Source organism: Schistocerca piceifrons, chromosome 2 (assembly GCF_021461385.2).
Source record: "Schistocerca piceifrons isolate TAMUIC-IGC-003096 chromosome 2, iqSchPice1.1, whole genome shotgun sequence".
Taxonomy (NCBI): domain Eukaryota; kingdom Metazoa; phylum Arthropoda; class Insecta; order Orthoptera; family Acrididae; genus Schistocerca; species Schistocerca piceifrons.
In genome coordinates this window covers 276,678,148-276,693,701 of record NC_060139.1, presented here as the reverse complement: position 1 = coordinate 276,693,701, position 15,554 = coordinate 276,678,148, and the positions used below count along the sequence as shown (strand labels likewise).

The window sequence follows — 15,554 nt, the reverse complement described above, 5'->3', positions numbered from 1 at the left end:
TTTGGAAGATGAAATACTAGCAATCTTAAAGTATCTATTTGGCTCTATTTGAAAACATGCTAGCAAAACCAGCCCTGAATTAATTCCAAAGTAATTAACAGTTTTGCCAAAAGTATTGTACAGTTAATTTAATGAGTTAAGTTTTAATTGTAATTTCTGTAAATTTAACTTTGAACAATGTGTAGTTTCAGTACCTATTACTGTGATGATATTTATGGGCCCGATTTTTGGTCACAAGGTAGTCAGTCCACGGCTGAGTTTCAGAAGAGAAACCTGTGTTGCTTAGAATGACAACAATGTATTAACTTAACAGTGAAATAAGTGTTACTCCAAACAGGTCTTGTGTTAATGCATTGACATTGATTTTCAATTTATTTGAAGGACTGTGAACTATGTGATTATGTTATTACTGCTTGTAGATGTTCAACAGTTAACTATTGTAGCAGCATGGCAAGGTTCACCTGCAAACTATTAATGAGGCTTATGGAAAGTTTAAACAATAGTGCACTGGCCACACATACATAACTGTGTATTATTGGTGGGTTCTGCAAAGAGAAAGTAAAAGACAGTGAAATGCAACATCTGTCGGCTACATTATTTACTGTAGTCAGTGTCCAAATTACAAACCCCAATTTTCAGCCAGTGTAGCAATGCAGTACGTCGACACTGAAGACACCCAACAAAATAAATAAAGCATGTGGAACTGCTACATGTGGTGCCCTTGCCGGCCATTGTGGCCGAGCAGTTCTAGGTGCTGCAGTCTGGAACCGTGCTGCTGCTATGGTCGCAGGTTCAAATCCTGCCTTGGGCATGGATGTGTGTGATGTCCTTAGGTTAGTTAGGTTTAGGTAGTTCTAAGTCTAGGGGACTGATGACCTCAGATGTTAAGTCCCATAGTGCTCAGAGCCATTTGAACCATTTCTGTGGTGCCCTTGCGGGTGAGGATTATTGTATGTGGCGACAATAAAACAAAGACTTGCGAACTTTGAAAAGTGAAATCAACTGTGGTTTACAGTGAAGAAGTGATACAGCCAATCGGAGCTGGGGTTTCATAACAAAGAAGGTACAGCAGCCAATCAGCGGGCAGGTTCTATGGAAGCAGCCATTGAATACAGCAGCAACCAATCAGCATGCAGCAGCTGACAGGAGGTAAACAAAATGCCGTGCTGAGAATTAAAACTTGCCACAGCCATGCAGATCATGGACCAAGAGGACAACCACAGCAGCAGCAGCAGAAGAATTAATGAGAATAAGGTAATTTCATAGCAAAAGCTGTTTTGTATTAAGTGGCCTTAACAAACAAGACAGTGTGACTGAGGACAAAGCTGTAGAGGTTAAGTTTTTAAATGAACAAAAGGATGTAAGTGATTATAAATCAAACATGAATGTAAATTTGAATGATGGGGACAAAAGTACTACTGTAAAGAGCAAAATGGATGAAAAAAACACTGAAGTGGACGTTAAGGTTAAGGAGGAGAAGTCTAGTAGCGAAAGTCAGCAAGGGCCAAAGTTTACGACATAGGGAGAAGTGAAGTAAGGTTAAGGCAAATTATAATGAGTTGTTTGAGTAATATAGCTATGAAAGATGATGTTACGAGGGAGGACAATAGTATAAAGAAAGTAGTACATAATACTGATGAGAAATTAACATTGAGTACTAAATGTGTAGAAGAGAGAGAGAAACTTTGTGATGACAATAGCACAATAGTGCTGAAAATAGAGTTAAACTTGAGAACCAAATTGATCACATTAGAAGTGATTCAGAAATTGAGCTAGATCCCAAGTGTGCAGTAGTGGTAGAGGAAAAACTGGTAAAAGTAAATGAAAATGTAGATTCAAAATTGACTGAAATAAAAAAAAGTGGAAGAGATACTAAATCTAAAGCATAGCGTAAGTGACAGTGGGTCTGATTCTGACTGTAGTTGTAATGATGATAGCAATGGCGAATCCAGTAGTGACGAGAATGGGGTATTTGAATTTATAATTAATAATGAGGGCAATGTGTCAAGTAAATAAAGGATTAATGAGGATTTGTTGTATGGACAAGATCACATGGTAAGTAAAAAGCAAGTGGGTCACATTGTAATAACAGCAAGCGTACAAGGTATACATGTTAAAGTGTTTACTGGACAGTGGTAGTCATTTGAATGGCTTGTCACAGGCATTTAATGAATTTATTAAGAATACAGAGGGTATAGTAGTGATGCATGTTACTGGAATAAAAATTATTGGGGCTACTGGTAAGCTATTAAAGAGTGTGAAACAAGAGATACTATTAACTGTGAAATTGGCAGGACAGTTGTTGAAGTGCAATTTGTTGGTGATTCAAAACCTCAGCACTGATGTACTATTTGGAACTAATTTCTTGTGCAATTAGCAAGTAGGGGGTTCAATGTTCTGTGTTGGAATCATTATGTGGCAATAATGCTTACCCCAGCTGTCTTTCTCATTTTTCGTGTTTCTTGAGGCAGTCAAACTCTTCTCCTATTCTACCTGTAGTTCACGAGTGAATCAGGAACATCCCTTCTCCAACTGTCATGTGATTTTGTGCAGTAGCATACTTTAGTATAGAAACATTTTAGAAAAAGTTTCTCCAGTGTATCTATGTATATATTATTTGACCTGCCTACACTGTGATGCATTCTATGTGGGAATGACCAGCAACAAACTGTCCATTCGCATTAATGGACACAGGCAGACAGTGTTTGTTGGTAATGAGGATCACCCTGTGGCTAAACATGCCTTGGTGCACGGCCAGCACATCTTGGCACAGTGTTACACCGTCTGGGTTATCTGGATACTTCCCACTAACACCAACCTATCCGAACTCCGGAGATGGGAACTTGCTCTTCAATATATCCTCTCTTCCCGTTATCCACCAGGCCTCAATCTCCGCTAATTTCAAGTTGCCGCCACTCATACCTCACCTGTCATTCAACAACATCTTTGCCTCTGCACTTCTGCCTCGACTGACATCTCTGCCCAAACTCTTTGTCTTTAAATATGTCTGCTTGTGTCTGTATATGTGTGGATGGATATGTGTGTGTGTGAGAGTGTATACCCGTCCCTTTTTCCCCCTAAGGTAAGTCTTTCCGCTCCCGGGATTGGAATGACTCCTTACCCTCTCCCTTAAAACCCACATCCTTTCGTCTTTCCCTCTCCTTCCCTCTTTCCTGATGAGGCAACAGTTTGTTGCAAAAGCTTGAATTTTGTGTGTATGTTTGTGTTTGTTTGTGTGTCTGTCGACCTGCCAGCACTTTCATTTGGTAAGTCACATCATCTTTGTTTTTAGATTTATTGTACATTATGTTGCATTAGTTATAAGCAATGTACTCATAAGAGGATGGAAGAAAATAAACTGGTACCATGATTACAGAATTTCTGTCAAACATTGAGGTAAGGTAAACTGAAAATGAAAGGCTTCAGCATATGTGAAGGATAATTAACATATGAAGTAATCAGCTCATGTGTGAAATTAGTGTGATTTGGTGCAGCAACAGAGGCAATATACAATACAAACCATCTTAAATACTAGGTATTAATATTAATTGTGGTCAGTCTAGTCAGTATATGGAGGAGATAACTATCTACCCATAAATCTGTTTCATGGTACAGCCTTTTCTAGAATTAAGAATTTACAACTTCAAACATAGTTGCCTGGAGTAATGTGTGTGGAAAGAGTAAGCAAGATTTGTATATATATCGCCCTTCAGGCTAGAATGTCAAGCAAGTAATAATTTTTCTAAGTGATAATTTTGTCTGATCGTTAATGAGAGTTAAGTTTGCCTTAGCATAAGTATCTGTTACTGTGGAGTGTTTTTCAGTAGAGTCAATTTTGCATTAGATAAGCAGAGCAGGTGTTTATTTATTACATAATGAAATAATAAAATAATGAATAATGTTAGGGGCTTAATGGTTACGGAGCCTGTCTCTGCAATAGGGATATTTTTTTGAGAATGCACTCCACTAGGTAACAAGGTAAGAAACGTAAGTGAAATAATGGTGCTGACAGACATGATTAATGAAAAATGTAACTATATACAAACGAATGTGGTGTAACTATATTGATGATCTAATTTGGAACTAGGCAGCCTTGGGTACTGTTTATATTGTGCAATTCATGACACTGCAGCTTGGAATGAGAGATTAACAGAAAGAGCAATATTTACAAGTCATATAATGCTGCATCATTGGATATATAGGTTATCTGAAAACTTCTATTAGTGTTCCGAGGAATTATGAGCTTGAAGTGGTAATACTGGGATGAAGAACAGTAATTTTGCTGATTAACTGATCACTGTGATGCTAGACTGATGTGGATATTCTGGAAGGTCATCTATTTGGCAAAATTTTGTGATTTTTGTGAGGATTTAATTTTATGGTTGAATGAGAGTGGTGCTTAGAGCTGAATAGAGAAGTGGGGCAATGATTTGGTACAACTTACACCCCTTAATCTTGATTTGAACAGTAATTAAGTTGTGATGGTGGCTCTATTCTTTTTTCATAGCGTAATGAATAGTAAATCTACTGCACATCTTGAGTTTTTGCTACTTTGCAAATGAGAAAGAGACCCAAATCGTTCAAGTTTAACCAGTTTCAGACAGTTATGACCTGAAGTAATGTTTTGTAGTGTAGTGAGCACTTGATTTAAATTTTTTTCTACTCCACACCTTTCATACTATAGCCAATTTTAGTGTTAATTATTATAATGTTATGAGAACTATGTAATGTATTTATTTATGAAGTAATGACTATCATTTGCCATTAGTGTTAAACATTCTTTTCTTAGACTTAAGTTAAAATTAAAAGTAGGTGCACTAAAATAGGGTATTTTGTCTCATTTTTTCATGTACTGTGACAGAGGAGAACCACTTCCAAGGGAACTAATCACGGTGCACTTCCTTGATAACTGTCACTTGGAACTGTTGAAGTCGTGGACAGTTTGATGAGAAAGTGTGTTAAAGCTCATTAAAAGTGTGAAAGTGATTGAACAAAACACTAAACTTCGAGCAAGTGAATTTTTTTGTCTAAACATTAACTGCAATGCGTAGTGTAATTTAACTTCTTTGCTACCCATGAGGATTAATTTTTGTTCAGCAAGACAGGACTTGTATCAAATGATATGTATCTTTAAAAGTAATCTTAGCTTAACCAAATAGGACATCACTTATGATGAAGAGAGGCCTAATTTTTTGATAACAGTATAACTGTAGATATTTTGTGATATTGTACGACAATACACCGTATGCAATTATTTTGTATGGAGATTTTCATAGGGCCAGTTCACATAACTATAAATTATATAAAAAAAGAAAAAAACATATGTACTGTAGTTATTGATAAGATTTCTTATGTAATATTTTTTTGTGTATACATTGTTAAACACAATTTCTGGCATCACTTGTGGTCACTGAATTGCCCAGTTGGCTATTTGCAATATCTATCTGGTCAATCCATTGAGGGGGTGATGTGATGAAGCAAGCTGGGATATTTTTAATCCCCCTTCTGTTTTGCCATCTGCCTCCTTAAATTCGTTTTGTTACTTTTAACTATTTACCTTTGGCATATGTGAATACAACTTGAATTTTCATAACAGAGAAAGATTGGCTCTCAGTTTTAAAGAATATAACACCAGATCTAATTTTGTGCTTAGTTTTATGTATGTAATTGATTTTCTAATTTTTTTTGACTATTACTAGTTACTATGTTTCATTATAGAGTGAAATCAGTAATTGTTTTGTAACATAAATTCTATTGTTGATGTATAAACAAATATAAATTGTGTACTAATTATAAACATTTGGAAGATGAAATACTAGTAATCTTAAAGTATCTATTTGGCTCTATTCGAAAACATGTTAGCAAAACCACCCCTGAATTAATTCCAAAGTAATTAACAGTTTTGTCAAAAGTATTGTTTACATAGCTATATGTGTTAATTTCACAATTTAAACAAATAATTCCGCCTAAACATTGTAGCAGAAGAAACTTAAAAGATGGAATTTTTCGATGTATTCAGTTAATTTAATGAGTTAAGTTTTAATTGTAATTTCTGTAAATTTAACTTTGAACAATGTGTAGTTTCAGTACCTATTATTGTGATGATATATAAGGTCCGATTTTTGGTCGCAAGACAGTCAGTCCACAGCTGAGTTTCAGACGAGGAACCCGTGTTGCTTAGAACGACAACTTAACAGTGAAATAAGTGTTACACCAATAGACTGTGTGTCAAATCAATGACAGTGACTGTTCAATTTATTTGAAGGACTGTGAACTATGTGGTTATGTTGTTACTGCTCGCAGATATTCAACAGTAAACTATTCTAGTAGTATGGTGAGGTCTGCCTGCAAACTATTAATGAGGCTTACGGAAAGTTTAAACTATAGTGCACTGGCCATACATATATAACTGTGTATTATTGGGGGGTTGTGCAAAGAGAAAGTAAAAGACAGTGAAAAGCAACTGTGACTGTGCATCTGTCGGCTACATTATTTACCGTAGTCAGTGTCCAAATTACAAACCCCAATTTTCAACCAGTGTAGCAACGCAGTACGTCAACATCGAGGACACCTAACAAAATAAATAAAGCAGGTGGATCTGCTACAACGTAAACTATCCAGAGAAAGTCTAGTAACAAAGTTTCAATAACTGGCTTTAAATGATGCCTCCCTGAATATACTACAATATCCTACATATCACTCACTCTGAGATCATGAGGATAAGGTCATAATTACTGCATGCTCAGAAGCATTCAGACAATCATTCTTCCAAATTCCATGTGTAAATGGAGTGGGAAGAAACCCTAATAACTGGTACAATGGGACATACTCTCTGATATGCACCTCACCATGGTTTACTGAGTATAGATATAGATGTAGATGTAGTTACAAGAAAATCTGTACTAATAGCCCAAGAGAAACAATATACTGATTCAGCATGTCATTACGCTGTCAACATCTATGTCAACATTACAGGTCCCGCTAGACTTCATCAGGATACTGAGAAGAAAATTTAATATCACCAAAACTATTCTCAGCAGTCACGGAGAATGTTATGAGAACCTTAACTTGGAAAATGAAGGAGGCATATATGTTAATGGAGCATATCTGAACGACCCTCATTTTCCAGACAACACTGTACTGTTTGCTTCTAGTGCAGGTAAAGTTTGAACAATAAATGAAAGAACTTGAAAGAGCAAGTTTGAAAGAATACTTGAAAATAAGTTATATTATGACTAAATCAATGTACAATGAACAAACTGAAAAGAAAATGGTAAAATTTAACAATGCAGCCATAGATCTAATTCAGAGATCTTGATAAATCTATGTAAATAAAAATCAATTGCCACATGTATGAAAGATCATCTCTTGGCAACATCTCGATTGATTTGGCTTCATAAAAAAAGCTGATGTTCTGTTTGATGATTCTGCTCGTTCATGTTTTCATAACAAGAAACAATTCTGCTCTGAATATTGATATTTTGTGAAAACGAATACAACTGTAAGCAATATTTCGGGGTGTTATCAGTGGTGATCATATCTTTGGTGTGTCACAAAGACTGAAGAGTGTAGTCAGTGTATGCAGGCAAATCAAATAAGAATCAAACAATCAACATTTTCCGTTAAACCAGTTGTGAGAAAGAACATGCTAAGCTGTGCTGTGAAAATGTGTGGTTTTGTTTTCCTTTTCACAGTCATTTTCAAATGAAAAGCAGAAAGTTGTGTTTATGGCTAACTTTATAATATCTGTTCACAAATTTAAACTATGCAAAATACTGTCAGTAAAGCCCCAATGCTCACAGACCTAACAGCTGGAAAGAGCTCTCTTATACCCTGTGCACTAATAATTCCACTGATTTATCAATTTATTTTGACTTTTATTCCACATCAAGGTTCTGTTTGTGATAACAATAAATAAAGGCAGAAAGAGGGGGAGGAGGAGATGGACAGAGTTGGGATCAGGAAATGGATATAAACAAGGGGAAGGAGGATATGGAGAGATACATGAGGAATGAGAAGATGGATACAGAGAGTATGAGGTAGGAGGTATACAGGGAGTGGGGGGGGGGGGGGGGGGGAGATAAGATGATGGAGAAAGATAAAGGGGAGAAAGAGGAGGAGATGGACAAAGGGAGTGTGGAGGAGGAGGAGGAGGAGGAGGAGGAGGAGGAGGAGGAGGAGGAGGAGGGTAGAGAGAGGGGAGGAAAAGGAGATCATGACGTGTATCCTATTCCCATCCACGTTTAGCAATTGCGAAGCAATGATGAGTTCACTAGCAGGAAATATCTTTTAAGTATTTACAGAGACTTGATTAGTTACTTCTCAACATACTCATCAGTATTATGAAGGCATCCATCATACCAGTGCACTAAAATTTGTTATCCCACTTCACAGAAGCCTGCTGTCAACAACTGGATCCATTGAGCTAATTCTCTCTCTAACTCAGCATTGTTATTGTTGTCTGTAACTTATAATTGTTTTTGTAGCAGAATGTGTTTCAAGATGTAATAAATAGAAATAAAGTTGCGGCAGCTTGTTGGTTGCATTCCTTCTGACGCAACTGATTCCATGTGGTGTAGGTTGTATCGGATCGTGCAAAAGCTTAATACCTCCATTTGGTATTCCATGCCTCTTATTCTTGAAAACACAATGTAACTGTATAAAAGGAAAGAGTCTCTCCTTTTCATCCCATCTGGTAAATCTCCCCCAAATCAGGATTCTGGGCAACTTTTCTGAAATCTACCCCTTTTCCTAAACTTCATTAGTCTTTTCCCTTCACCCCTCTTCCTTCTCCTTCAACCCTTCTGCCATTTGCCCCAAAAGCTTGCACACATAATACCTTTTATATGTGTGTTCACCTGCTGCTGCTTGGTGAGTAGATTGTTATTTATCTACACAGTTACATTAGGTTTTCAAAACTTGGTTTTTTTCATTGATACATTAGCACATGTCTCTTATTCTGGATCATTGTGGCCGTTTTCTCGATGACTAACAATATGAAACACCATTTATAGCTACCTCTACAGTAAAAGCTCAGTCAAAAGAGCAATATCTCAACCCAAAACACAGTGATATGGTGTTTTATCAGAGACAGTCTTTTTGAGTTTAGTCTTCGCAGGTGAACCATTATGACGTCAATCACAGACTGATGTGTTGTTTCTATTATTCCACTGAGTGATGTAAAGTGTCAGTTTCATGCAGCAGTGACTAACACATCTGGGAGACTGACAAGAGTGGTCCACGATTGTGAACTACTGTCTCTGTGTAATTTCTTGCTGCAAACTTCCAACAGTTATGGCATCACCAGGAGTGGGTGTCTGCTATAGTCTTTGTTATGTACAACAGCTTGACCATCAGTTAATTGTCAGCAAGAATGTGTAACCATACTGTCTGTCGTAAGGCTGTGTCCATGCACATTGCATATCTGGGACCAAGTCTCAACTGTATGCTTCTGAGTTTGCAGAAATCTGACAAACTCAGACTCACAGTTGGTGGGAGTTAATATTGGTGCTGCCACTATCCCCTAGTGGTGTGGAAAAAGAAATGCTATCACAACAGTTACTGCACCGTATTATTGCCTCATACCCCCTCTCTACTATTACACAATTCCATTCTGTTCTGACTATTCATGTAATCTTAAGACTTGATCAGAAGATACTTTCTGAATCACTTGGATGTTTAGGGCAACTGAAGACAGGAACTGAACTGGAGAAAGGGAGAAAGGAAGAAAGAAAGACAGTGTGAGTGTGAGTGTGTGTGTGTGAGAGAGAGAGAGAGAGAGAGAGAGAGAGAGAGAGAGAGAGAGAGAGAGAGAGAGAGAGAGAGAGAGGGGGGGGGGGGAGGTAGAGGGGGGAGAGAGGAGGAGGAGAAGAAAAATGGATTGAGGTTTTTAATTGGTAATCATAATAATCGTTTTTAAGCAATAAAGTGTATTCTATGAAGCAACAAATGACGAAATATGTGGTTTCACCTTCCATATGCCTTCCCTTAAAGTTTTCTCAACCCCAAAATTTCCTGCTGAACCAAAAAACATGACATACTTGTAGCAGAACTACAGGAAACGAAAATCTAATGTATACATGCATGAAGCTCATGACAACACAAGCACACAATTGCTCTGTAGGTCAAGACAGTAGCTGGTACATTTGCTACTGTTTCTTCGAAAGTAATTCTTGAAGCTGACAACATAAGGCTCATTTTGTGCAACCTATGTAAGACTTTTGACAGTGTGAGTAGCAGTATTCTCCTAAATAAATTGATATTTTAACAGAAGAAATATTGAATTTAATTGATGAAAGGAGAAAATATAAAAACACAGTAAATGAAGCAGGCAAAAAGGATTATAAAAGTCTCAAAAATGAGATCGACAGGAAGTGCGAAATGGCTAAGCAGGGATGGCTAAAGGACAAATGTGAGGATGTAAAGGCTTATCTCACTAGGGGTAAGAAAGATACTGCCTACAGGAAAATTAAAGAGACCTTTAGAGAAAAGAGAGCCACTTGTATGAATATCAAGAGCTCAGATGGACACCCAGTTCTAAGCAAAGAAGGGAAAGCAAAAAGGTGGAAGGAGTATATAGAGGGTCTATACAAGGGCGATGTATTTGAGGACAATATTATGGAAATGGAAGAGGATGTAGATGAAGATGAAATGGGAGATACGATACTGCGTGAAGAGTTTGATAGAGCACTGAAAGCTGCGGGAGTAGACAACATTCCATTACAACTACTGATGGCCTTGGGAGAGCCAGTCCTGACAAAACTCTACCATCTGGTGAGCAAGGTGTATGAGACAGGCGAAATACCCTCAGACATCAAGAAGAATATAATTATTCCAATCCCAAAGAAAGCAGGTGTTGACAGATGTGAAAATTACCGAACTATCAGTTTAATAAGTTATCACAGCTGCAAAATACTAATGCGAATTATTTACAGACGAATGGAAAAACTGGTAAAAGCCGACCTCGGGGAAGATCAGTTTGGATTCCGTAGAAATGTTGGAACACGTGAGGCAATACTGACCTTACGACTTATCTTAGAAGAAAGATTAAGAAAAGGCAAACCTACGTTTCTAGCACTTGTAGACTTAGAGAAAGCTTTTGACAATGTTGACTGGAATACTCTCTTTCAAATTCTAAAGGTGGCAGGGATAAAATATAGGGAGCGAGAGGCTATTTATAATTTGTACAGAAACCAGATGGCAGTTATAAGAGTCGAGGGGCATGAAAGGGAAGCAGTGGTTGGGAAGGGAGTGAGACAGGGTTGTAGCCTGTCCCCGATGTTATTCAATCTGTATATTGAGCAAGCAGTAAAGGAAACAAAAGAAGAAAAATTCGGATTAGGTATTTAGGTGCATGGAGAAGAAATAAAAACGTTGAGGTTCGCCGATGACATTGTGATTCTGTCAGAGACAGCAAAGGACTTGGAAGAGCAGTTGAACGGAATGGACAGTGTCTTGAAAGGAGGATATAAGATGAACATCAACAAAAGCAAAACGAGGATAATGGAATGTAGTCGAACTTAGTCGGGTGATGCTGAGGGAGTTAGATTAGGAAATGAGACACTTAAAGTAGTAAAGGAGTTTTGCTATTTGGGGAGCAAAATAACTGATGATGGTCGAAGTAGAGAGGATATCAAATGTAGACTGGCAATGGCGAGGAAAGTGTTTCTGAAGAAGAGAAATTTGTTAACATCAAGTATAGATTTAAGTGTCAGGAAGTCATTTCTGAAAGTATTTGTATGGAGTGTAGCCATGTATGGAAGTGAAACATGGATGATAAATAGTTTGGACAAGAAGAGAATAGAAGCTTTCGAAATGTGGTGCTACAAGAGAATGCTGAAGATTAGATGGGTAGATCACATAAGTAATGAGGAGGTATTGAATAGAATTGGGGAGAAGAGGAGTTTGTGGCACAACTTGACAAGAAGAAGGGACCGGTTGGTAGGACATGTTCTGAGGCATCAAGGGATCACAAATTTAGCATTGGAGGGCAGCGTGGAGGGTAAAAATCGTAGAGGGAGACCAAGAGATGAATACACTAAGCAGATTCAGAAGGATGTAGGTTGCAGTAAGTACTGGGAGATGAAGAAGCTTGCACAGGATAGAGTAGCATGGAGAGCTGCATCAAACCAGTCTCAGGACTGAAGACAACAACAACAACAACATGGGATTGATGGCATCACCAACCAATGGATAATGTCATATCTAACCAAAGGAATGAAGGAAGTTGTACTTAAGTAAATCAACCAATCTAGTGGGGGGAAATAATTCTGACTGAGGAGAATCACATATGGGGTTCCCCAAGCCTCAATGTTAGTTCCAATACTGGTCCTCATCTATGTAAATGATCTTCCTTCTAATATACAATAAGCAGAATTAGTTCTTTTTACAGATGACACTAGTATTGTAAAAAAATCTAAGCATAACATCCAAACAGAAAAAATGGTAAACAATGTTCATAAAAGTATCAAAGACGTGTTTTCTGCAAATTGTCTCACCCTCGATTAAAAAAGATGCAAGATATTCAGTTCTGCACATCTTGGGGCTCTACACTAATGAAGGTAAGAGCGACACATGATGAAGAAATAACAAATAGGGTGGAAACTTCAAAATCCTTAGATGTTCATATTGATGGGAAATTAGATTGGAAAAAGCACATTTTGTAACTCCTACTACAATTTAGTTCACCCACATTTGCACTTAGAATCATTGTAAATCTTTGAGAGAGAGACAAATCAGTTAAGCTGACATATTTTTGTTTAATGATTTCACATGGAATAATGTTCTGGGGTAACTCATCTTCAAGAAAGAAAGCCTTCATTGTGCAATAATGTGCTATACGAATAATACATGGTGCTCACCCACAATCATCCTGTGGACATCTGTTTAAGGAGTTGGGCATTTTGACTATTGCTTCACACTATATTTATTCCCTGATAAAGTTTGTTGGAAATAGTTCACTACAGTTCAAAAGGAACAGTGATGTATAAAATTACGATGCCAGAAGGAAAAAAATGACATTCATTATTCTACATTAAGGCCTCTATAGGACAAAAAGCAGATGAAATGTCTGACAGGCAGTAAAGTAAACTGACTAACTAGCAGCTGTTAAGGGACAGGCAGCAAGCTGCCCATACATTGTTGTCATCTAAAACCAGCCAGTTTTCAAGTGACAAGTGGCTTGACATCATGAACTGTATGTACCATTACTACATACAGTGTGCACAAAATAACTTGATCTGTACCTGTGTACACAATGTGGTAGGAGAGGCACAATTTTGACATCTGAAGCTGTCACACAAAAATATATCTCGCGTAACTTGTAGGATGTTCTATGTCAACAGTTTCGCACTGGAATACTGAGAAAGAAAAAGTCACATAACAAAGGATTAACCAAAGCATAAAGAAGGCTGATCACTGGCTACCAGAAGAAAATCTTATAAAACAAAAAAAGGTGTAAGAAATGGAGTGTAGTGGACAATGTCACTTATTATGATACTGGTAACCTGTTTGTCAATATTACCCTCTTATTTTAATCTGGACTTTCAATTGTTTGATTTTACCTAAATATACAATTTTCTTCCCTTCTTGTAGACCTTTTCAGAAGTAATTCAGCCTTTGGGAGTACTTGCAGCTTTTTCCTTTCTCTATTTTTATTCTCTTTGTTGTTCAATTGTAATACTTAGTGATTCTGCAACCCTCTCAAGCACATTCTTTAATGAGATTCTTACTCATTTGTTTGCTTCTTCTGACATACATTAAAGGTGTTACACATTTACAAATGCCTGATTATAAAGAATTTCTCGTGAAACTACAGTGTGCGAAGACTGTGGTGTCATGTTGTGTACCGTAATAAAGAGATAGCAAGAACAACGCTCGAAATGCGCAGGTCAACAAGTGACAGTCAACTGACATTGCCGCCCCTTCTAAACATAGAGGTAGCACTCAGGACAAGAATATATTTCTCCACCGGGGCCACGTAATTTTGCAAAAGTCCATCTTTCTTTTGCACAAGACCTTCCACATTTTCCAAAATCCTTAGCTACTGCAGTCTTCCAAAATCACTCTCCCTCAGAATTTGCTATGTCAAAAAATATTATTGTTGTAAATCCACAGATACAGGGGTGGACAAAATATGGAAATGGCACAAGCAAGGCAAGCTTGAACATAAAAGCAGATGCTAGCCAAGCCTGCAGGTTCAACCGTTGTAAGTGATCACAAACTGTACCTGTGCAATGTCTTAAATATGTTACAAGTGCTAGTCATGGTTAGAATTGCATTCTGTGTAGTAGTAAGTACATTATGTCAGAGCTTAGTGCCTTTTAATGTGGGCAAATTGTTGGTGTTCGTATGGTGGGTGCTTCTGTAATCAATGTAGCTGGTGTTTCGTGGTTCAAGGAGTACCAGATAAAATTATACCACGTACAGGGCAAATGAAAAAATATCATCCACGAAGTCACAACACCAAAGAAAGTGCATGCTGAGTGATCATGACAGACGGTCATAGAATTTTTTTACATGTCTAGTTCTGCACAACCAAACTGAGCAGCAAATTTCCATGGTCATGGAATGTGTCACAACACAAAATTACAACAGAATTATGACAAAAAATAAGATAACAGTATGTTCTATAAAATTTCAGGATTGCAGCCACATGAATCCAACTTCTTCTTCTAATATTTCGACTGAATACCGTCCAGCCATCTTCAGAGTGAGCCGATGTGACACCTCGGCTCGCTTTGAAGATGGCTGGACGGTATTCAGTAAAAATATTAGAATAAGAAGTTGAATTTATACAGCTGCACTCCCGAAATTTTATAGAACAGTGTTTGCGCCATGAAAATCTGAAGATGCACAACAAGATAACAGTAGCTGCAAAAATCACTGCAGAATTGGATGTCACACTTGCAAACCTTCTAAGCGCCGAAACAACGCAAAAGGGAGCTCCATAAGCAAGGAATTGCTGGGCAATCTGGAATTCCAAAAATCACTCGGCAATGATGGTAATGCATGTAGCAGGAAAACGTGGTGCTGAAGCCGTAAAATATCAAGTACGGAGCAATGGATGAAAGTTGTTTGGTCGGATGAGTCTTCCTTCACACTGTATCTAACTTCTGGCCAACCTTACGTTCCAAGACTGGAAAGTGACAGAGGTTCAACGATGATTTGAGCAACCATATTTTGGTATTCATGGGCACCATGGTTACTCTGCAAGGCTGCATTACTGCCAAGGATTATGTGACCATTTTGGCTGACCAGGTCCAGACCACGGTACTTTTTGTGCCCTAATGGTGACACTGTATTCCCAGACAACAGGGCATCTGCTCATAGAGCTCACATAATCCAGTACTGGTTTTTTGAGCACGAGGACGAACTGTTGCATCTCCTCTGGTCACCATAGTCACCAGATATCAGTATTATTGAGCGTTTATGGTCTACTTTGGAGAGGAGGGAGTGTCATCGCTATCTACCTGCAACATAATTACCTGAACTTCCAACTATTTTGCTGGAACAATGGTATAAGATTCCCTTGAAAACCTTACAGAACCTGCATT

General features: G+C 37.8%; 1 protein-coding gene across 2 annotated transcripts in view; it reads right to left on the bottom strand.

The window, feature by feature from the left end:
* The window catches only part of LOC124777464 (TBC1 domain family member 16), a 99,921-nt gene that overhangs the window by 58,566 nt on the left and 25,801 nt on the right, over window positions 1-15,554 (bottom strand). The gene's annotated exons all lie outside the window — the stretch shown is intronic.